The sequence below is a fragment of the Oncorhynchus mykiss genome, chromosome 8 (genome assembly GCF_057628025.1).
Source record: "Oncorhynchus mykiss isolate SJ-2025 chromosome 8, ASM5762802v1, whole genome shotgun sequence".
Classification (NCBI taxonomy): Eukaryota; Metazoa; Chordata; class Actinopteri; order Salmoniformes; family Salmonidae; genus Oncorhynchus; species Oncorhynchus mykiss.
Window position 1 is genome coordinate 54,255,633 of NC_143029.1, and position 22,710 is coordinate 54,278,342.

Below are 22,710 nucleotides of genomic sequence, written 5' to 3' on the forward strand. Positions count from 1 at the left end.
CCAATGAGTGGAAAACTAAGGGTGTGGCTGACTTGGGCTGGGTGGGACATTTATCGCTCTCAGAACCTAATGAAATCAGAAATTACTTAGTCAATTAATTAAACAATAAGGCTTGAGAATCCGGGAATTATTGTGTGCAGCGGCTCTTGGAAGAGGCTTGGTGGTTCAAAACTTCTTCCATTTAAGAGTGATGGAAGCCACTGTTTTCTTGGGTGCCTTCAATGCTGCAGAAATGACTAATCATTTGAATTTACCACAGGTGGACTCCAATCAAGTTGAAGAAACATCTCAAGGATGATCAATGGAAACAGGATGGACCTGAGCTCAATTTCCAGCCTCATAGCAAAGGGTCTGAAAACGTACGTAAATAAGGTATTTTTAAAATATTTAATGGGTATTATGGCTCTTTCTGTGGTACTCAATTTGGGATATTATGTGAGGTAGTCATGAGAAGCCGGGAATTATCGTGTGCAGCCGGAACTTGGAAGAGGCTTGGTGGTTCCAAACTTCTTCTATTTAAGAGTGATGGAAGCCACTGTGTTCTTGGGTACCTTCAATGCTGCAGAAATGACCAATCATTTGAATTTACCACAGGTGGACTCCAATCAAGTTGAAGAAACATCTCAAGGATGATCAATGGAAACAGGATGGACCTGAGCTCAATTTCCAGTCTCATAGCAAAGGGTCTGAAAATGTATGTAAATAAGGTATTTTTAAAATATTTTTTTCATTAATAAAAACTATATGCTATCGCTTTGTCATTATGTGGTATTGTGTGTAGATAGATTTTATTTTATTTCATCCATTTTAGTATAAGGCTGTAACGTAACAAAATGTGGAAAAAAGTAAGGGGTCTGAAAACTTTCCGAATGCACTGTACCTATGCAGGCTAGCTTCTTTTCCTTTGCTAGCCAGCCAACTAAATCTATCACACAATCACATCAAGCAGCTGAAATGACAGAAAACGATCTACATTTTTGTTTGTTTTACCTTGGATTATATTGACATTTCTTTGGATATATCCATTACAATGACCCTGATAAATGAATTTGCCTGGCTCAGAGAAGCTGTCAGTCTGGTCACATTCATACAGATCGCATGGTGGAGGTCCCCAAAAAAACGGCAACATTGATCCACAGGTCGGAGAGGTAGACAGCAAGGTTTAGACAAACCTCAACTGTTTCAAACCAAATGCTAGCCTCTGGGCATTGGGAAATATTGAATATTACAAAATGTTTCCGCCCGGTTTCGAACCGGGGACCTTTCGCGTGTGAGGCGAATGTGATAACCACTACACTACAGAAACCGAATTATTGGATAACTAACGGTGTGACAGACTTTCGCGTGTGAGGCGAACGTGATAACCAGTACACTACTGAAACTAAAGTCTGAATAGCAAATACTGAGAAGTGCGAAGGACCAATTTGTTAAAATGTGTTTCCGCCCGGTCTCGAACCGGGGACCTTTCGCGTGTTAGGCGAACGTGTTAACCACTACACTACAGAAACCCAATGAGTGGTGTACTAAGGGTGTGGCTGACTTTGGCTGGGTGGGACATTTATCGCTCTCAGAACCTAATGAAATCAGAAATTACTTAGTCAATGAATTAAACAATAAGGCTTGAGAAGCCGGGAATTATTGTGTGCAGCGGCTCTTGGAAGAGGCTTGGTGGTTCAAAACTTCTTCCATTTAAGAGTGATGGAAGCCACTGTGTTCTTGGGTACCTTCAATGCTGCAGAAATGACCAATCATTTGAATTTACCACAGGTGAACTCCAATCAAGTTGAAGAAACATCTCAAGGATGATCAATGGAAAGAGGATGGACCTGAGCTCAATTTCCAGCCTCATAGCAAAGGGTCTGAAAACGTACGTAAATAAGGTATTTTTAAAATATTTAATGGGTATTATGGCTCTTTCTGTGGTACTCAATTTGGGATATTATGTGAGGTAGACATGAGAAGCCGGGAATTATCGTGTGCAGCCGGAACTTGGAAGAGGCTTGGTGGTTCCAAACTTCTTCTATTTAAGAGTGATGGAAGCCACTGTGTTCTTGGGTACCTTCAATGCTGCAGAAATGACCAATCATTTGAATTTACCACAGGTGGACTCCAATCAAGTTGAAGAAACATCTCAAGGATGATCAATGGAAACAGGATGGACCTGAGCTCAATTTCCAGCCTCATAGCAAAGGGTCTGAAAATGTATGTAAATAAGGTATTTTTAAAATATTTTTTTCATTAATAAAAACTATATGTTATCGCTTTGTCATTATGTGGTATTGTGTGTAGATAGATTTTATTTTATTTCATCCATTTTAGTATAAGGCTGTAACGAAACAAAATGTGGAAAAAAGTAAGGGGTCTGAAAACTTTCCCAATGCACTGTACCTATGCAGGCTAGCTTCTTTTCCTTTGCTAGCCAGCCAACTAAATCTATCACACAATCACATCAAGCAGCTGAAATGACAGAAAACGATCTACATTTTTGTTTGTTTTACCTTGGATTATATTGCCATTTCTTTGGATACATCCATTACAATGACCCTGATAAATGAATTTGCCTGGCTCAGAGAAGCTGTCAGTCTGGTCACATTCATACAGATCGCATGGTGGAGGTCCCCAAAAAAACGGCAACATTGATCCACAGGTCGGAGAGGTAGACAGCAAGGTTTAGACAAACCTCAACTGTTTCAAACCAAATGCTAGCCTCTGGGCATTGGGAAATATTGAATATTACAAAATGTTTCCGCCCGGTTTCGAACCGGGGACCTTTCGCGTGTGAGGCGAATGTGATAACCACTACACTACAGAAACCGAATTATTGGATAACTAACGGTGTGACAGACTTTCGCGTGTGAGGCGAACGTGATAACCAATACACTACTGAAACTAAAGTCTGAATAGCAAATACTGAGAAGTGCGAAGGACCAATTAGTTAAAATGTGTTTCCGCCCGGTCTCGAACCGGGGACCTTTCGCGTGTTAGGCGAACGTGTTAACCACTACACTACAGAAACCCAATGAGTGGTGTACTAAGGGTGTGGCTGACTTTGGCTGGGTGGGACATTTATCGCTCTCAGAACCTAATGAAATCAGAAATTACTTAGTCAATGAATTAAACAATAAGGCTTGAGAAGCCGGGAATTATTGTGTGCAGCGGCTCTTGGAAGAGGCTTGGTGGTTCAAAACTTCTTCCATTTAAGAGTGATGGAAGCCACTGTGTTCTTGGGTACCTTCAATGCTGCAGAAATGACCAATCATTTGAATTTACCACAGGTGAACTCCAATCAAGTTGAAGAAACATCTCAAGGATGATCAATGGAAAGAGGATGGACCTGAGCTCAATTTCCAGCCTCATAGCAAAGGGTCTGAAAACGTACGTAAATAAGGTATTTTTAAAATATTTAATGGGTATTATGGCTCTTTCTGTGGTACTCAATTTGGGATATTATGTGAGGTAGACATGAGAAGCCGGGAATTATCGTGTGCAGCCGGAACTTGGAAGAGGCTTGGTGGTTCCAAACTTCTTCTATTTAAGAGTGATGGAAGCCACTGTGTTCTTGGGTACCTTCAATGCTGCAGAAATGACCAATCATTTGAATTTACCACAGGTGGACTCCAATCAAGTTGAAGAAACATCTCAAGGATGATCAATGGAAACAGGATGGACCTGAGCTCAATTTCCAGCCTCATAGCAAAGGGTCTGAAAATGTATGTAAATAAGGTATTTTTAAAATATTTTTTTCATTAATAAAAACGATGTGCTATCGCTTTGTCATTATGTGGTATTGTGTGTAGATAGATTTTATTTTATTTCATCCATTTTAGTATAAGGCTGTAACGTAACAAAATGTGGAAAAAAGTAAGGGGTCTGAAAACTTTCCGAATGCACTGTACCTATGCAGTGCTAGCTTCTTTTCCTTTGCTAGCCAGCCAACTAAATCTATCACACAATCACATCAAGCAGCTGAAATGACAGAAAACGATCTACATTTTTGTTTGTTTTACCTTGGATTATATTGCCATTTCTTTGGATATATCCATTACAATGACCCTGATAAATGAATTTGCCTGGCTCAGAGAAGCTGTCAGTCTGGTCACATTCATACAGATCGCATGGTGGAGGTCCCCAAAAAAACGGCAACATTGATCCACAGGTCGGAGAGGTAGACAGCAAGGTTTAGACAAACCTCCACTGTTTCAAACCAAATGCTAGCCTCTGGGCATTGGGAAATATTGAATATTGCAAAATGTTTCCGCCAGGTTTCGAACCGGGGACCTTTCGCGTGTGAGGCGAACGTGATAACCACTACACTACGGAAACCAATTGATTGGAAAACTAAGGGTGTGACTGACTTTCGCGTGTGAGGCGAATGTGATAACTATTTCACTACTGAAACTAAAGTCTGAATAGCAAATACTGAGAAGTGCGAAGGACCAATTTGTTAAAATGTGTTTCCGACGGGCTCTAACCGGGGACCTTTCGTGTGTTAGGCGAACGTGATAACCACTACACTACAGAAACCCAACGAGTGGAGTACTAAGGGTGTGGCTGACTTGGGCTGGGTGGGACATTTATCGCTCTCAGAACCTAATGAAATCAGAAATTACTTAGTCAATTAATTAAACAATAAGGCTTGAGAAGCCGGGAATTATTGTGTGCAGCGGCTCTTGGAAGAGGCTTGGTGGTTCAAAACTTCTTCCATTTAAGAGTGATGGAAGCCACTGTGTTCTTGGGTACCTTCAATGCTGCAGAAATGACCAATCATTTGAATTTACCACAGGTGGACTCCAATCAAGTTGAAGAAACATCTCAAGGATGATCAATGGAAACAGGATGGACCTGAGCTCAATTTCCAGCCTCATAGCAAAGGGTCTGAAAATGTATGTAAATAAGGTATTTTTTAAATATTTTTTTCATTAATAAAAACTATATGTTATCGCTTTGTCATTATGTGGTATTGTGTGTAGATAGATTTTATTTTATTTCATCCATTTTAGTATAAGGCTGTAACGAAACAAAATGTGGAAAAAAGTAAGGGGTCTGAAAACTTTCCCAATGCACTGTACCTATGCAGGCTAGCTTCTTTTCCTTTGCTAGCCAGCCAACTAAATCTATCACACAATCACATCAAGCAGCTGAAATGACAGAAAACGATCTACATTTTTGTTTGTTTTACCTTGGATTATATTGCCATTTCTTTGGATATATCCATTACAATGACCCTGATAAATGAATTTGCCTGGCTCAGAGAAGCTGTCAGTCTGGTCACAGTCATACAGATCGCATGGTGGAGGTCCCCAAAAAAACGGCAACATTGATCCACAGGTCGGAGAGGTAGACAGCAAGGTTTAGACAAACCTCAACTGTTTCAAACCAAATGCTAGCCTCTGGGCATTGGGAAATATTGAATATTACAAAATGTTTCTGCCCGGTTTCGAACCGGGGACCTTTCGCGTGTGAGGTAAACGTGATAACCACTACACTACGGAAACCAAATTATTGGAAAACTAAGGGTGTGACTGACTTTCGCGTGTGAGGCGAACGTGATAACTAATACACTACTGAAACTAAAGTCTGAATAGCAAATACTGAGAAGTGCGAAGGACCAATTTGTTAAAATGTGTTTCCGCCCGGTCTCGAACCGGGGACCTTTCGCGTGTTAGGCGAACGTGATAACCACTACACTACAGAAACCCAATGACTGGAAAACTAAGGGTGTGGCTGACTTGGGCTGGGTGGGACATTTATCGCTCTCAGAACCTAATGAAATCAGAAATTACTTAGTCAATTAATTAAACAATAAGGCTTGAGAAGCCGGGAATTATTGTGTGCAGCGGCTCTTGGACGAGGCTTGGTGGTTCAAAACTTCTTCCATTTAAGAGTGATGGAAGCCACTGTGTTCTTGGGTACCTTCAATGCTGCAGAAATGACCAATCATTTGAATTTACCACAGGTGGACTCCAATCAAGTTGAAGAAACATCTCAAGGATGATCAATGGAAACAGGATGGACCTGAGCTCAATTTCCAGCCTCATAGCAAAGGGTCTGAAAACGTACGTAAATAAGGTATTTTTAAAATATTTAATGGGTATTATGGCTCTTTCTGTGGTACTCAATTTGGGATATTATGTGAGGTAGACATGAGAAGCCGGGAATTATCGTGTGCAGCCGGAACTTGGAAGAGGCTTGGTGGTTCCAAACTTCTTCTATTTAAGAGTGATGGAAGCCACTGTGTTCTTGGGTACCTTCAATGCTGCAGAAATGACCAATCATTTGAATTTACCACAGGTGGACTCCAATCAAGTTGAAGAAACATCTCAAGGATGATCAATGGAAACAGGATGGACCTGAGCTCAATTTCCAGCCTCATAGCAAAGGGTCTGAAAATGTATGTAAATAAGGTATTTTTAAAATATTTTTTTCATTAATAAAAACTATATGTTATCGCTTTGTCATTATGTGGTATTGTGTGTAGATAGATTTTATTTTATTTCATCCATTTTAGTATAAGGCTGTAACGAAACAAAATGTGGAAAAAAGTAAGGGGTCTGAAAACTTTCCCAATGCACTGTACCTATGCAGGCTAGCTTATTTTCCTTTGCTAGCCAGCCAACTAAATCTATCACACAATCACATCAAGCAGCTGAAATGACAGAAAACGATCTACATTTTTGTTTGTTTTACCTTGGATTATATTGCCATTTCTTTGGATATATCCATTACAATGACCCTGATAAATGAATTTGCCTGGCTCAGAGAAGCTGTCAGTCTGGTCACAGTCATACAGATCGCATGGTGGAGGTCCCCAAAAAAACGGCAACATTGATCCACAGGTCGGAGAGGTAGACAGCAAGGTTTAGACAAACCTCAACTGTTTCAAACCAAATGCTAGCCTCTGGGCATTGGGAAATATTGAATATTACAAAATGTCTCCACCCGGTTTTGAACCGGGGACCTTACGCGTGTGAGGCGAACGTGATAACCACTACACTACAGAAGCCGAATGATTGGAAAACTAAGGGTGTGACTGACTTTCGCGTGTGAGGCGAACGTGATAACCAATACACTACTGAAACTAAAGTCTGAATAGCAAATACTGAGAAGTGCGAAGGACCACTTTGTTAAAATGTGTTTCCGCCCGGTCTCGAACCGGGGACCTTTCGGGTGTTAGGCGAACGTGATAACCACTACACTACAGAAACCCAATGAGTGGAATAGTAAGGGTGTGGCTGACTTTGGCTGGGTGGGACATTTATCGCTCTCAGAACCTAATGAAATCAGAAATTACTTAGTCAATGAATTAAACAATAAGGCTTGAGAAGCCGGGAATTATTGTGTGCAGCGGCTCTTGGAAGAGGCTTGGTGGTTCAAAACTTCTTCCATTTAAGAGTGATGGAAGCCACTGTGTTCTTGGGTACCTTCAATGCTGCAGAAATGACCAATCATTTGAATTTACCACAGGTGGACTCCAATCAAGTTGAAGAAACATCTCAAGGATGATCAATGGAAACAGGATGGACCTGAGCTCAATTTCCAGCCTCATAGCAAAGGGTCTGAAAATGTATGTAAATAAGGTATTTTTAAAATATTTTTTTCATTAATAAAAACTATATGTTATCGCTTTGTCATTATGTGGTATTGTGTGTAGATAGATTTTATTTTATTTCATCCATTTTAGTATAAGGCTGTAACGTAACAAAATGTGGAAAAAAGTAAGGGGTCTGAAAACTTTCCGAATGCACTGTACCTATGCAGGCTAGCTTCTTTTCCTTTGCTAGCCAGCCAACTAAATCTATCACACAATCACATCAAGCAGCTGAAATGACAGAAAACGATCTACATTTTATTTTGTTTTACCTTGGATTATATTGCCATTTCTTTGGATATATCCATTACAATGACCCTGATAAATGAATTTGCCTGGCTCAGAGAAGCTGTCAGTCTGGTCACATTCATACAGATCGCATGGAGGAGGTCCCCAAAAAAACGGCAACATTGATCCACAGGTCGGAGAGGTAGACAGCAAGGTTTAGACAAACCTCAACTGTTTCAAACCAAATGCTAGCCTCTGGGCATTGGGAAATATTGAATATTACAAAATGTTTCCGCCCAGTTTCGAACCGGGGACCTTTCGCGTGTGAGGCGAACGTGATAACCACTACACTACGGAAGCCGAACGATTACAAAAATAAGGGTGTGACTGACTTTCGCGTGTGAGGCGAACGTGATAACCAATACACTACTGAAACTAAAGTCTGAATAGGAAATACTGAGAAGTGCGAAGGACCAATTTGTTAAAATGTTTTCCACCCAGTCTCAAACCGAGGACCTTTCGCGTGTTAGGCGAACGTGATAACCACTACACTACGGAAACCCAATGAGTGGAATACTAAGGGTGTGGCTGACTTTGGCTGGGTGGGATATTTATCGCTCTCAGAACCTAATGAAATCAGAAATTACTTAGCCAATTAATTAAACAATAAGGCTTGAGAAGCCGGGAATTATTGTGTGCAGCGGCTCTTGGAAGAGGCTTGGTGGTTCAAAACTTCTTCCATTTAAGAGTGATGGAAGCCACTGTGTTCTTGGTTACCTTCAATGCTGCAGAAATGACCAATCATTTGAATTTACCACAGGTGGACTCCAATCAAGTTGAAGAAACATCTCAAGGATGATCAATGGAATCAGGATGGACCTGAGCTCAATTTCCAGCCTCATAGCAAAGGGTCTGAAAACGTACGTAAATAAGGTATTTTTAAAATATTTAATGGGTATTATGGCTCTTTCTGTGGTACTCAATTTGGGATATTATGTGAGGTAGACATGAGAAGCCGGGAATTATCGTGTGCAGCCGGAACTTGGAAGAGGCTTGGTGGTTCCAAACTTCTTCTATTTAAGAGTGATGGAAGCCACTGTGTTCTTGGGTACCTTCAATGCTGCAGAAATGACCAATCATTTGAATTTACCACAGGTGGACTCCAATCAAGTTGAAGAAACATCTCAAGGATGATCAATGGAAACAGGATGGACCTGAGCTCAATTTCCAGCCTCATAGCAAAGGGTCTGAAAATGTATGTAAATAAGGTATTTTTAAAATATTTTTTTCATTAATAAAAACGATATGTTATCGCTTTGTCATTATGTGGTATTGTGTGTAGATAGATTTTATTTTATTTCATCCATTTTAGTATAAGGCTGTAACGTAACAAAATGTGGAAAAATGTAAGGGGTCTGAAAACTTTCCGAATGCACTGTACCTATGCTGGCTAGCTTCTTTTCCTTTGCTAGCCAGCCAACTAAATCTATCACACAATCACATCAAGCAGCTGAAATGACAGAAAACGATCTACATTTTTGTTTGTTTTACCTTGGATTATATTGCCATTTCTTTGGATATATCCATTACAATGACTCTGATAAATGAATTTGCCTGGCTCAGAGAAGCTGTCAGTCTGGTCACATTCATACAGATCTCATGGTGGAGGTCCCCAAAAAAACGGCAACATTGATCCACAGGTCGGAGAGGTAGACAGCAAGGTTTAGACAAACCTCAACTGTTTCAAACCAAATGCTAGCCTCTGGGCATTGGGAAATATTGAATATTACAAAATGTTTCCGCCCGGTTTCAAACCGGGGACCTTTCGCGTGTGAGGCGAACGTGATAACCACTACACTACGGAAACCGAATGATTGGAAAACTAAGGGTGTCACTGACTTTCGCGTGTGAGGCGAACGTGATAACCAATACACTACTGAAACTAAAGTCTGAATAGCAAATACTGAGAAGTTCGAAGGACCAATTTGTTAAAATGTGTTTCCGCCCGGTCTCGAACCGGGGACCTTTCGCGTGTGAGGCGAACGTGATAACCACTTCACTACGGAAACCCAATGAGTGGAGTACTAAGGGTGTGGCTGACTTTGGCTGGGTGGGACATTTATCGCTCTCAGAACCTAATGAAATCAGAAATTACTTAGTCAATTAATTAAACAATAAGGCTTGAGAAGCCGGGAATTATTGTGTGCAGCGGCTCTTGGAAGAGGCTTGGTGGTTCAAAACTTCTTCCATTTAAGAGTGATGGAAGCCACTGTGTTCTTGGGTACCTTCAATGCTGCAGAAATGACCAATCATTTGAATTTACCACAGGTGGACTCCAATCAAGTTGAAGAAACATCTCAAGGATGATCAATGGAAACAGGATGGACCTGAGCTCAATTTCCAGCCTCATAGCAAAGGGTCTGAAAACTTACGTAAATAAGGTATTTTTAAAATATTTAATGGGTATTATGGCTCTTTCTGTGGAACTCAATTTGGGATATTATGTGAGGTAGACATGAGAAGCCGGGAATTATCGTGTGCAGCCGGAACTTGGAAGAGGCTTGGTGGTTCCAAACTTCTTCCATTTAAGAGTGATGGAAGCCACTGTGTTCTTGGGTACCTTCAATGCTGCAGAAATGACCAATCATTTGAATTTACCACAGGTGGACTCCAATCAAGTTGAAGAAACATCTCAAGGATGATCAATGGAAACAGGATGGACCTGAGCTCAATTTCCAACCTCATAGCAAATGGTCTGAAAATGTATGTAAATAAGGTATTTTTAAAATATTTTTTTCATTAATAAAAACGATATGTTATCGCTTTGTCATTATGTGGTATTGTGTGTAGATAGATTTTATTTTATTTCATCCATTTTAGTATAAGGCTGTAACGTAACAAAATGTGGAAAAAAGTAAGGGGTCTGAAAACTTTCCCAATGCACTGTACCTATGCAGGCTAGCTTCTTTTACTTTGCTAGCCAGCCAACTAAATCTATCACACAATCACATCAAGCAACTGAAATGACAGAAAACAATCTACATTTTTGTTTGTTTTACCTTGGATTATATTGCCATTTCTTTGGATATATCCATTACAATGACCCTGATAAATGAATTTGCCTGGCTCAGAGAAGCTGTCAGTCTGGTCACATTCATACAGATCGCATGGTGGAGGTCCCCAAAAAAACGGCAACATTGATCCACAGGTCGGAGAGGTAGACAGCAAGGTTTAGACAAACCTCAACTGTTTCAAACCCAATGCTAGCCTCTGGGCATTGGGAGATATTGAATATTACAAAATGTTTCCGCCCGGTTTCGAACCAGAGACCTTTCGCTTGTGAGGCGAACGTGATAACCACTACACTACGGAAACCGAAAGATTGGAAGACTTAGGGTGTGACTGACTTTCGCGTGTGTGGCGAACGTGATAACCAATACACTACTGAAACTAAAGTCTGAATAGCAAATACTGAGAAGTGCGAAGGACCAATTTGTTAAAATGTGTTTCCGCCCGGTCTCGAACCGGGGACCTTTCGCGTGTTAGGCGAACGTGATAACCATTACACTACGGAAACCGAAAGATTGGAAGACTAAGGGTGTGACTGACTTTCGCGTGAGAGGCGAACATGATAACCACTACACTACGGAAACCAAATGAGTGGAATAGTAAGGGTGTGGCTGACTTTGGCTGGGTGGGACATTTATCGCTCTCAGAACCTAATGAAATCAGAAATTACTTAGTCAATTAATTAAACAATAAGGCTTGAGAAGCCGGGAATTATTGTGTGCAGCGGCTCTTGGAAGAGGCTTGGTAGTTCAAAACTTCTTCCATTTAAGAGTGATGGAAGCCACTGTGTTCTTGGGTACCTTCAATGCTGCAGAAATGACCAATCATTTGAATTTACCACAGGTGGACTCCAATCAAGTTGAAGAAACATCTCAAGGATGATCAATGGAAACAGGGTGGACCTGAGCTCAATTTCCAGCCTCATAGCAAAGGGTCTGAAAATGTATGTAAATAAGGTATTTTTAAAATATTTTTTTCATTAATAAAAACTATATGTTATCGCTTTGTCATTATGTGGTATTGTGTGTAGATAGATTTTATTTTATTTCATCCATTTTATTATAAGGCTGTAACGTAACAAAATGTGAAAATGTATGTAAATAAGGTATTTTAAAAATATTTTTTTCATTAATAAAAACTATATGTTATCGCTTTGTCATTATGTGGTATTGTGTGTAGATAGATTTTATTTTATTTAATCCATTTTAGTATAAGTCTGTAACGTAACAAAATGTGGAAAAAAGTAAGGGGTCTGAAAACTTTCCGAATGCACTGTACCTATGCAGGCTAGCTTCTTTTCCTTTGCTAGCCAGCCAACTAAATCTATCACACAATCACATCAAGCAACTGAAATGACAGAAAACAATCTACATTTTTGTTTGTTTTACCTTGGATTATATTGCCATTTCTTTGGATATATCCATTACAATGACCCTGATAAATGAATTTGCCTGGCTCAGAGAAGCTGTCAGTCTGGTCACATTCATACAGATCGCATGGTAGAGGTCCCCAAAAAAACGGCAACATTGATCCACTGGTCGGAGAGGTAGACAGCAAGGTTTAGACAAACCTCAACTGTTTCAAACCCAATGCTAGCCTCTGGGCATTGGGAAATATTGAATATTACAAGATGTTTCCGCCCGGTTTCGAACCAGAGACCTTTCGCGTGTGAGGCGAACGCGATAACCACTACACTACGGAAACCAAAAGATTGGAAGACTGAGGGTGTGACTGACTTTGGCGTGTGTGGCGAACGTGATAACCAATACACTACTGAAACTAAAGTCTGAATAGCAAATACTGAGAAGTGCGAAGGACCAATTTGTTAAAATGTGTTTCCGCCCGGTCTCGAACCGGGGACCTTTCGCGTGTTAGGCGAACGTGATAACCTCTACACTACGGAAACCCAATGAGTGGAAAACTAAGGGTGTGACTGACTTTCGCGTGTGAGGCGAACGTGATAACCACTACACTACGGAAACCCAATGAGTGGAATACTAAGGGTGTGGCTGACTTTGGCTGGGTGGGACATTTATCGCTCTCAGAACCTAATGAAATCAGAAATTACTTAGTCAATTAATTAAACAATAAGGCTTGAGAAGCCGGGAATTATTGTGTGCAGCGGCTCTTGGAAGAGGCTTGGTGGTTCAAAACTTCTTCCATTTAAGAGTGATGGAAGCCACTGTGTTCTTGGGTACCTTCAATGCTGCAGAAATGACCAATCATTTGAATTTACCACAGGTGGACTCCAATCAAGTTGAAGAAACATGTCAAGGTTGATCAATGGAAACAGGATGGACCTGAGCTCAATTTCCAGCCTCATAGCAAAGGGTCTGAAAACGTACGTAAATAAGGTATTTTTAAAATATTTAATGGGTATTATGGCTCTTTCTGTGGTACTCAATTTGGGATATTATGTGAGGTAGACATGAGAAGCCGGGAATTATCGTGTGCAGCCGGAACTTGGAAGAGGCTTGGTGGTTCCAAACTTATTCTATTTAAGAGTGATGGAAGCCACTGTGTTCTTGGGTACCTTCAATGCTGCAGAAATGACCAATCATTTGAATTTACCACAGGTGGACTCCAATCAAGTTGAAGAAACATCTCAAGGATGATCAATGGAAACAGGATGGACCTGAGCTCAATTTCCAGTCTCATAGCAAAGGGTCTGAAAATGTATGTAAATAAGGTATTTTTAAAATATTTTTTTCATTAATAAAAACTATATGTTATCGCTTTGTCATTATGTGGTATTGTGTGTAGATAGATTTTATTTTATTTCATCCATTTTAGTATAAGGCTGTAACGTAACAAAATGTGGAAAAAAGTAAGGGGTCTGAAAACTTTCCGAATGCACTGTACCTATGCAGGCTAGCTTCTTTTCCTTTGCTAGCCAGCCAACAAAATCTATCACACAATCACATCAAGCAGCTGAAATGACAGAAAACAATCTACATTTTTGTTTGTTTTACCTTGGATTATATTGCCATTTCTTTGGATATATCCATTACAATGACCCTGATAAATGAATTTGCCTGGCTCAGAGAAGCTGTCAGTCTGGTCACATTCATACAGATCGCATGGTGGAGGTCCCCAAAAAAACGGCAACATTGATCCACTGGTCGGAGAGGTAGACAGCAAGGTTTAGACAAACCTCAACTGTTTCAAACCCAATGCTAGCCTCTGGGCATTGGGAAATATTGAATATTACAAAATGTTTCCGCCCGGTTTCGAACCAGAGACCTTTCGCGTGTGAGGCGAACGTGATAACCACTACACTACGGAAACTGAATGATTGGAAAACTAAGGGTGTGACTGACTTTCGCATGTGAGGCGAACGTGATAACCAATACACTACTGAAACTAAAGTCTGAACAGCAAATACTGAGAAGTGCGAAGGACCAATTTGTTAAAATGTGTTTCCGCCCAGTCTCGAACCGGGGACCTTCCGCATGTTAGGCGAACGTGATAACCACTACACTACGGAAACCCAATGAGTGGAATACTAAGGGTGTGGCTGACTTTGGCTGGGTGGGACATTGATCGCTCTCAGAACCTATTGAAATCAGAAATTACTTAGTCAATTAATTAAACAATAAGGCTTGAGAAGCCGGGAATTATTGTGTGCAGCGGCTCTTGGAAGAGGCTTGGTGGTTCAAAACTTCTTCCATTTAAGAGTGATGGAAGCCACTGTGTTCTTGGGTACCTTCAATGCTGCAGAAATGACCAATCATTTGAATTTACCACAGGTGGACTCCAATCAAGTTGAAGAAACATCTCAAGGATGATCAATGGAAACAGGATGGACCTGAGCTCAATTTCCAGCCTCATAGCAAAGGGTCTGAAAACGTATGTAAATAAGGTATTTTTAAAATATTTAATGGGTATTATGGCTCTTTCTGTGGAACTCAATTTGGGATATTATGTGAGGTAGACATGAGAAGCCGGGAATTATCGTGTGCAGCCGGAACTTGGAAGAGGCTTGGTGGTTCCAAACTTATTCTATTTAAGAGTGATGGAAGCCACTGTGTTCTTGGGTACCTTCAATGCTGCAGAAATGACCAATCATTTGAATTTACCACAGGTGGACTCCAATCAAGTTGAAGAAACATCTCAAGGATGATCAATGGAAACAGGATGGACCTGAGCTCAATTTCCAGTCTCATAGCAAAGGGTCTGAAAATGTATGTAAATAAGGTATTTTTAAAATATTTTTTTCATTAATAAAAACTATATGTTATCGCTTTGTCATGATGTGGTATTGTGTGTAGATAGATTTTATTTTATTTCATCCATTTTAGTATAAGGCTGTAACGTAACAAAATGTGGAAAAAAGTAAGGGGTCTGAAAACTTTCCGAATGCACTGTACCTATGCAGGCTAGCTTCTTTTCCTTTGCTAGCCAGCCAACAAAATCTATCACACAATCACATCAAGCAGCTGAAATGACAGAAAACAATCTACATTTTTGTTTGTTTTACCTTGGATTATATTGCCATTTCTTTGGATATATCCATTACAATGACCCTGATAAATGAATTTGCCTGGCTCAGAGAAGCTGTCAGTCTGGTCACATTCATACAGATCGCATGGTGGAGGTCCCCAAAAAAACGGCAACATTGATCCACTGGTCGGAGAGGTAGACAGCAAGGTTTAGACAAACCTCAACTGTTTCAAACCCAATGCTAGCCTCTGGGCATTGGGAAATATTGAATATTACAAAATGTTTCCGCCCGGTTTCGAACCAGAGACCTTTCGCGTGTGAGGCGAACGTGATAACCACTACACTACGGAAACCAAAAGATTGGAAGACTGAGGGTGTGACTGACTTTGGCGTGTGTGGCGAACGTGATAACCAATACACTACTGAAACTAAAGTCTGAATAGCAAATACTGAGAAGTGCGAAGGACCAATTTGTTAAAATGTGTTTCCGCCCGGTCTCGAACCGGGGACCTTTCGCGTGTTAGGCGAACGTGATAACCTCTACACTACGGAAACCCAATGAGTGGAAAACTAAGGGTGTGACTGACTTTCGCGTGTGAGGCGAACGTGATAACCACTACACTACGGAAACCCAATGAGTGGAATACTAAGGGTGTGGCTGACTTTGGCTGGGTGGGACATTGATCGCTCTCAGAACCTATTGAAATCAGAAATTACTTAGTCAATTAATTAAACAATAAGGCTTGAGAAGCCGGGAATTATTGTGTGCAGCGGCTCTTGGAAGAGGCTTGGTGGTTCAAAACTTCTTCCATTTAAGAGTGATGGAAGCCACTGTGTTCTTGGGTACCTTCAATGCTGCAGAAATGACCAATCATTTGAATTTACCACAGGTGGACTCCAATCAAGTTGAAGAAACATCTCAAGGATGATCAATGGAAACAGGATGGACCTGAGCTCAATTTCCAGCCTCATAGCAAAGGGTCTGAAAACGTATGTAAATAAGGTATTTTTAAAATATTTAATGGGTATTATGGCTCTTTCTGTGGAACTCAATTTGGGATATTATGTGAGGTAGACATGAGAAGCCGGGAATTATCGTGTGCAGCCGGAACTTGGAAGAGGCTTGGTGCTTCCAAACTTATTCTATTAAGAGTGATGGAAGCCACTGTGTTCTTGGGTACCTTCAATGCTGCAGAAATGACCAATCATTTGAATTTACCACAGGTGGACTCCAATCAAGTTGAAGAAACATCTCAAGGATGATCAATGGAAACAGGATGGACCTGAGCTCAATTTCCAGTCTCATAGCAAAGGGTCTGAAAATGTATGTAAATAAGGTATTTTTAAAATATTTTTTTCATTAATAAAAACTATATGCTATCGCTTTGTCATTATGTGGTATTGTGTGTAGATAGATTTTATTTTATTTCATCCATTTTAGTATAAGGCTGTAACGTAACAAAATGTGGAAAAAAGTAAGGGGTCTGAAAACTTTCCGAATGCACTGTACCTATGCAGGCTAGCTTCTTTTCCTTTGCTAGCCAGCCAACTAAATCTATCACACAATCACATCAAGCAGCTGAAATGACAGAAAACTATCTACATTTTTGTTTGTTTTACCTTGGATTATATTGCCATTTCTTTGGATATATCCATTACAATGACCCTGATAAATGAATTTGCCTGGCTCAGAGAAGCTGTCAGTCTGGTCACATTCATACAGATCGCATGGTGGAGGTCCCCAAAAAAACGGCAACATTGATCCACTGGTCGGAGAGGTAGACAGCAAGGTTTAGACAAACCTCAACTGTTTCAAACCAAATGCTAGCCTCTGGGCATTGGGAAATATTGAATATTACAAAATGTTTCCACCCGGTTTCGAACCGGGGACCTTTCGCGTGTGAGGGAAACGTGATAACCACTACACTACGGAAACCGAATGATTGGAAAACTAAGGGTGTGACTGACTTTCGCGTGTGAGGCGAACGTGATAACCAATACACTACTGAAACTAAAGTCTGAATAGCAAATACTGAGAAGTGCGAAGGACCAATCTGTTAAGATGTGTTTCCGCCCGGTCTCGAACCGGGGACCTTTCGCGTGTGAGGCGAACGTGATAACCACTACACTACGGAAACCGAATGATTGGAAAACTAAGGGTGTAACTGACTTTGGCTGGGTGTGACATTTATCGCTCTCAGAACCTAATGAAATCAGAAATTACTTAGTCAATTAATTAAACAATAAGGCTTGAGAAGCCGGGAATTATTGTGTGCAGCGGCTCTTGGAAGAGGCTTGGTGGTTCAAAACTTCTTCCATTTAAGAGTGATGGAAGCCACTGTGTTCTTGGGTACCTTCAATGCTGCAGAAATGACCAATCATTTGAATTTACCACAGGTGGACTCCAATCAAGTTGAAGAAACATCTCAAGGATGATCAATGGAAACAGGATGGACCTGAGCTCAATTTCCAGCCTCATAGCAAAGGGTCTGAAAACTTACGTAAATAAGGTATTTTTAAAATATTTAATGGGTATTATGGCTCTTTCTGTGGAACTCAATTTGGGATATTATGTGAGGTAGACATGAGAAGCCGGGAATTATCGTGTGCAGCCGGAACTTGGAAGAGGCTTGGTGGTTCCAAACTTCTTCTATTTAAGAGTGATGGAAGCCACTGTGTTCTTGGGTACCTTCAATGCTGCAGAAATGACCAATCATTTGAATTTACCACAGGTGGACTCCAATCAAGTTGAAGAAACATCTCAAGGATGATCAATGGAAACAGGATGGACCTGAGCTCAATTTCCAGTCTCATAGCAAAGGGTCTGAAAATGTATGTAAATAAGGTATTTTTAAAATATTTTTTTCATTAATAAAAACTATATGCTATCGCTTTGTCATTATGTGGTATTGTGTGTAGATAGATTTTATTTTATTTCATCCATTTTAGTATAAGGCTGTAACGTAACAAAATGTGGAAAAAAGTAAGGGGTCTGAAAACTTTCCGAATGCACTGTACCTATGCAGGCTAGCTTCTTTTCCTTTGCTAGCCAGCCAACTAAATCTATCACACAATCACATCAAGCAGCTGAAATGACAGAAAACTATCTACATTTTTGTTTGTTTTACCTTGGATTATATTGCCATTTCTTTGGATATATCCATTACAATGACCCTGATAAATGAATTTGCCTGGCTCAGAGAAGCTGTCAGTCTGGTCACATTCATACAGATCGCATGGTGGAGGTCCCCAAAAAAACGGCAACATTGATCCACTGGTCGGAGAGGTAGACAGCAAGGTTTAGACAAACCTCAACTGTTTCAAACCAAATGCTAGCCTCTGGGCATTGGGAAATATTGAATATTACAAAATGTTTCCACCCGGTTTCGAACCGGGGACCTTTCGCGTGTGAGGCGAATGTGATAACCACTACACTACGGAAACCGAATGATTGGAAAACTAAGGGTGTGACTGACTTTCGCGTGTGAGGCGAACGTGATAACCAATACACTACTGAAACTAAAGTCTGAATAGCAAATACTGAGAAGTGCGAAGGACCAATCTGTTAAGATGTGTTTCCGCCCGGTCTCGAACCGGGGACCTTTCGCGTGTGAGGCGAACGTGATAACCACTACACTACGGAAACCGAATGATTGGAAAACTAAGGGTGTAACTGACTTTGGCTGGGTGTGACATTTATCGCTCTCAGAACCTAATGAAATCAGAAATTACTTAGTCAATTAATTAAACAATAAGGCTTGAGAAGCCGGGAATTATTGTGTGCAGCGGCTCTTGGAAGAGGCTTGGTGGTTCAAAACTTCTTCCATTTAAGAGTGATGGAAGCCACTGTGTTCTTGGGTACCTTCAATGCTGCAGAAATGACCAATCATTTGAATTTACCACAGGTGGACTCCAATCAAGTTGAAGAAACATCTCAAGGATGATCAATGGAAACAGGATGGACCTGAGCTCAATTTCCAGCCTCATAGCAAAGGGTCTGAAAACTTACGTAAATAAGGTATTTTTAAAATATTTAATGGGTATTATGGCTCTTTCTGTGGAACTCAATTTGGGATATTATGTGAGGTAGACATGAGAAGCCGGGAATTATCGTGTGCAGCCGGAACTTGGAAGAGGCTTGGTGGTTCCAAACTTCTTCTATTTAAGAGTGATGGAAGCCACTGTGTTCTTGGGTACCTTCAATGCTGCAGAAATGACCAATCATTTGAATTTACCACAGGTGGACTCCAATCAAGTTGAAGAAACATCTCAAGGATGATCAATGGAAACAGGATGGACCTGAGCTCAATTTCCAGTCTCATAGCAAAGGGTCTGAAAATGTATGTAAATAAGGTATTTTTAAAATATTTTTTTCATTAATAAAAACTATATGCTATCGCTTTGTCATTATGTGGTATTGTGTGTAGATAGATTTTATTTTATTTCATCCATTTTAGTATAAGGCTGTAACGTAACAAAATGTGGAAAAAAGTAAGGGGTCTGAAAACTTTCCGAATGCACTGTACCTATGCAGGCTAGCTTCTTTTCCTTTGCTAGCCAGCCAACTAAATCTATCACACAATCACATCAAGCAGCTGAAATGACAGAAAACTATCTACATTTTTGTTTGTTTTACCTTGGATTATATTGCCATTTCTTTGGATATATCCATTACAATGACCCTGATAAATGAATTTGCCTGGCTCAGAGAAGCTGTCAGTCTGGTCACATTCATACAGATCGCATGGTGGAGGTCCCCAAAAAAACGGCAACATTGATCCACTGGTCGGAGAGGTAGACAGCAAGGTTTAGACAAACCTCAACTGTTTCAAACCAAATGCTAGCCTCTGGGCATTGGGAAATATTGAATATTACAAAATGTTTCCACCCGGTTTCGAACCGGGGACCTTTCGCGTGTGAGGCGAATGTGATAACCACTACACTACGGAAACCGAATGATTGGAAAACTAAGGGTGTGACTGACTTTCGCGTGTGAGGCGAACGTGATAACCAATACACTACTGAAACTAAAGTCTGAATAGCAAATACTGAGAAGTGTGAATGACCAATCTGTTAAGATGTGTTTCCGCCCGGTCTCGAACCGGGGACCTTTCGCGTGTGAGGCGAACGTGATAACCACTACACTACGGAAACCCAATGATTGGAAAACTAAGGGTGTGACTGACTTTGGCTGGGTGGGACATTTATCGCTCTCAGAACCTAATGAAATCAGAAATTACTTAGTCAATTAATTAAACAATAAGGCTTGAGAAGCCGGGAATTATTGTGTGCAGCGGCTCTTGGAAGAGGCTTGGTGGTTCAAAACTTCTTCCATTTAAGAGTGATGGAAGCCACTGTGTTCTTGGGTACCTTCAATGCTGCAGAAATGACCAATCATTTGAATTTACCACAGGTGGACTCCAATCAAGTTGAAGAAACATCTCAAGGATGATCAATGGAAACAGGATGGACCTGAGCTCAATTTCCAGCCTCATAGCAAAGGGTCTGAAAACTTACGTAAATAAGGTATTTTTAAAATATTTAATGGGTATTATGGCTCTTTCTGTGGAACTCAATTTGGGATATTATGTGAGGTAGACATGAGAAGCCGGGAATTATCGTGTGCAGCCGGAACTTGGAAGAGGCTTGGTGGTTCCAAACTTCTTCTATTTAAGAGTGATGGAAGCCACTGTGTTCTTGGGTACCTTCAATGCTGCAGAAATGACCAATCATTTGAATTTACCACAGGTGGACTCCAATCAAGTTGAAGAAACATCTCAAGGATGATCAATGGAAACAGGATGGACCTGAGCTCAATTTCCAGTCTCATAGCAAAGGGTCTGAAAATGTATGTAAATAAGGTATTTTTAAAATATTTTTTTCATTAATAAAAACTATATGCTATCACTTTGTCATTATGTGGTATTGTGTGTAGATAGATTTTATTTTATTTCATCCATTTTAGTATAAGGCTGTAACGTAACAAAATGTGGAAAAAAGTAAGGGGTCTGAAAACTTTCCGAATGCACTGTACCTATGCAGGCTAGCTTCTTTTCCTTTGCTAGCCAGCCAACTAAATCTATCACACAATCACATCAAGCAGCTGAAATGACAGAACACGATCTACATTTTTGTTTGTTTTACCTTGGATTATATTGCCATTTCTTTGGATATATCCATTACAATGACCCTGATAAATGAATTTGCCTGGCTCAGAGAAGCTGTCAGTCTGGTCACATTCATACAGATCGCATGGTGGAGGTCCCCAAAAAAACGGCAACATTGATCCACTGGTCGGAGAGGTAGACAGCAAGGTTTAGACAAACCTCAACTGTTTCAAACCAAATGCTAGCCTCTGGGCATTGGGAAATATTGAATATTACAAAATGTTTCCACCCGGTTTCGAACCGGGGACCTTTCGCGTGTGAGGCGAATGTGATAACCACTACACTACGGAAACCGAATGATTGGAAAACTAAGGGTGTGACTGACTTTCGCGTGTGAGGCGAACGTGATAACCAATACACTACTGAAACTAAAGTCTGAATAGCAAATACTGAGAAGTGCGAAGGACCAATCTGTTAAGATGTGTTTCCGCCCGGTCTCGAACCGGGGACCTTTCGGGTGTGAGGCGAACGTGATAACCACTACACTACGGAAATCGAATGATTGGAAAACTAAGGGTGTGACTGACTTTGGCTGGGTGGGACATTTATCGCTCTCAGAACCTAATGAAATCAGAAATTACTTAGTCAATTAATTAAACAATAAGGCTTGAGAAGCCGGGAATTATTGTGTGCAGCGGCTCTTGGAAGAGGCTTGGTGGTTCAAAACTTCTTCCATTTAAGAGTGATGGAAGCCACTGTGTTCTTGGGTACCTTCAATGCTGCAGAAATGACCAATCATTTGAATTTACCACAGGTGGACTCCAATCAAGTTGAAGAAACATCTCAAGGATGATCAATGGAAACAGGATGGACCTGAGCTCAATTTCCAGCCTCATAGCAAAGGGTCTGAAAACTTACGTAAATAAGGTATTTTTAAAATATTTAATGGGTATTATGGCTCTTTCTGTGGAACTCAATTTGGGATATTATGTGAGGTAGACATGAGAAGCCGGGAATTATCGTGTGCAGCCGGAACTTGGAAGAGGCTTGGTGGTTCCAAACTTCTTCTATTTAAGAGTGATGGAAGCCACTGTGTTCTTGGGTACCTTCAATGCTGCAGAAATGACCAATCATTTGAATTTACCACAGGTGGACACCAATCAAGTTGAAGAAACATCTCAAGGATGATCAATGGAAACAGGATGGACCTGAGCTCAATTTCCAGTCTCATAGCAAAGGGTCTGAAAATGTATGTAAATAAGGTATTTTTAAAAT

At 40.5% G+C, this 22,710-nt stretch overlaps 9 non-coding genes across 9 annotated transcripts; all 9 read right to left on the bottom strand.

Annotated features, from left to right (window-relative positions):
* Nucleotides 1-1,435: 1,435 nt before the first annotated feature.
* Nucleotides 1,436-1,508, bottom strand: trnav-aac (transfer RNA valine (anticodon AAC)). Its single transcript has one exon. It is a non-coding gene; the product is annotated as a tRNA-Val (tRNA).
* A 1,435-nt stretch (nucleotides 1,509-2,943) lies between these two features.
* On the bottom strand, nucleotides 2,944-3,016 carry trnav-aac (transfer RNA valine (anticodon AAC)). Its single transcript has one exon. It is a non-coding gene; the product is annotated as a tRNA-Val (tRNA).
* A 2,608-nt stretch (nucleotides 3,017-5,624) lies between these two features.
* trnav-aac (transfer RNA valine (anticodon AAC)) lies at nucleotides 5,625-5,697 on the bottom strand. Its single transcript has one exon. It is a non-coding gene; the product is annotated as a tRNA-Val (tRNA).
* Nucleotides 5,698-11,320: 5,623 nt separating this feature from the next.
* Nucleotides 11,321-11,393, bottom strand: trnav-aac (transfer RNA valine (anticodon AAC)). The gene has a single exon. It is a non-coding gene; the product is annotated as a tRNA-Val (tRNA).
* Nucleotides 11,394-12,718: 1,325 nt separating this feature from the next.
* Nucleotides 12,719-12,791, bottom strand: trnav-aac (transfer RNA valine (anticodon AAC)). Its single transcript has one exon. It is a non-coding gene; the product is annotated as a tRNA-Val (tRNA).
* Nucleotides 12,792-15,810: 3,019 nt separating this feature from the next.
* trnav-aac (transfer RNA valine (anticodon AAC)) lies at nucleotides 15,811-15,883 on the bottom strand. The gene has a single exon. It is a non-coding gene; the product is annotated as a tRNA-Val (tRNA).
* A 1,510-nt stretch (nucleotides 15,884-17,393) lies between these two features.
* trnav-cac (transfer RNA valine (anticodon CAC)) lies at nucleotides 17,394-17,466 on the bottom strand. The gene has a single exon. It is a non-coding gene; the product is annotated as a tRNA-Val (tRNA).
* Nucleotides 17,467-18,901: 1,435 nt separating this feature from the next.
* On the bottom strand, nucleotides 18,902-18,974 carry trnav-cac (transfer RNA valine (anticodon CAC)). The gene has a single exon. It is a non-coding gene; the product is annotated as a tRNA-Val (tRNA).
* A 1,435-nt stretch (nucleotides 18,975-20,409) lies between these two features.
* On the bottom strand, nucleotides 20,410-20,482 carry trnav-cac (transfer RNA valine (anticodon CAC)). Its single transcript has one exon. It is a non-coding gene; the product is annotated as a tRNA-Val (tRNA).
* Between the last annotated feature and the right edge of the window lie 2,228 nt (nucleotides 20,483-22,710).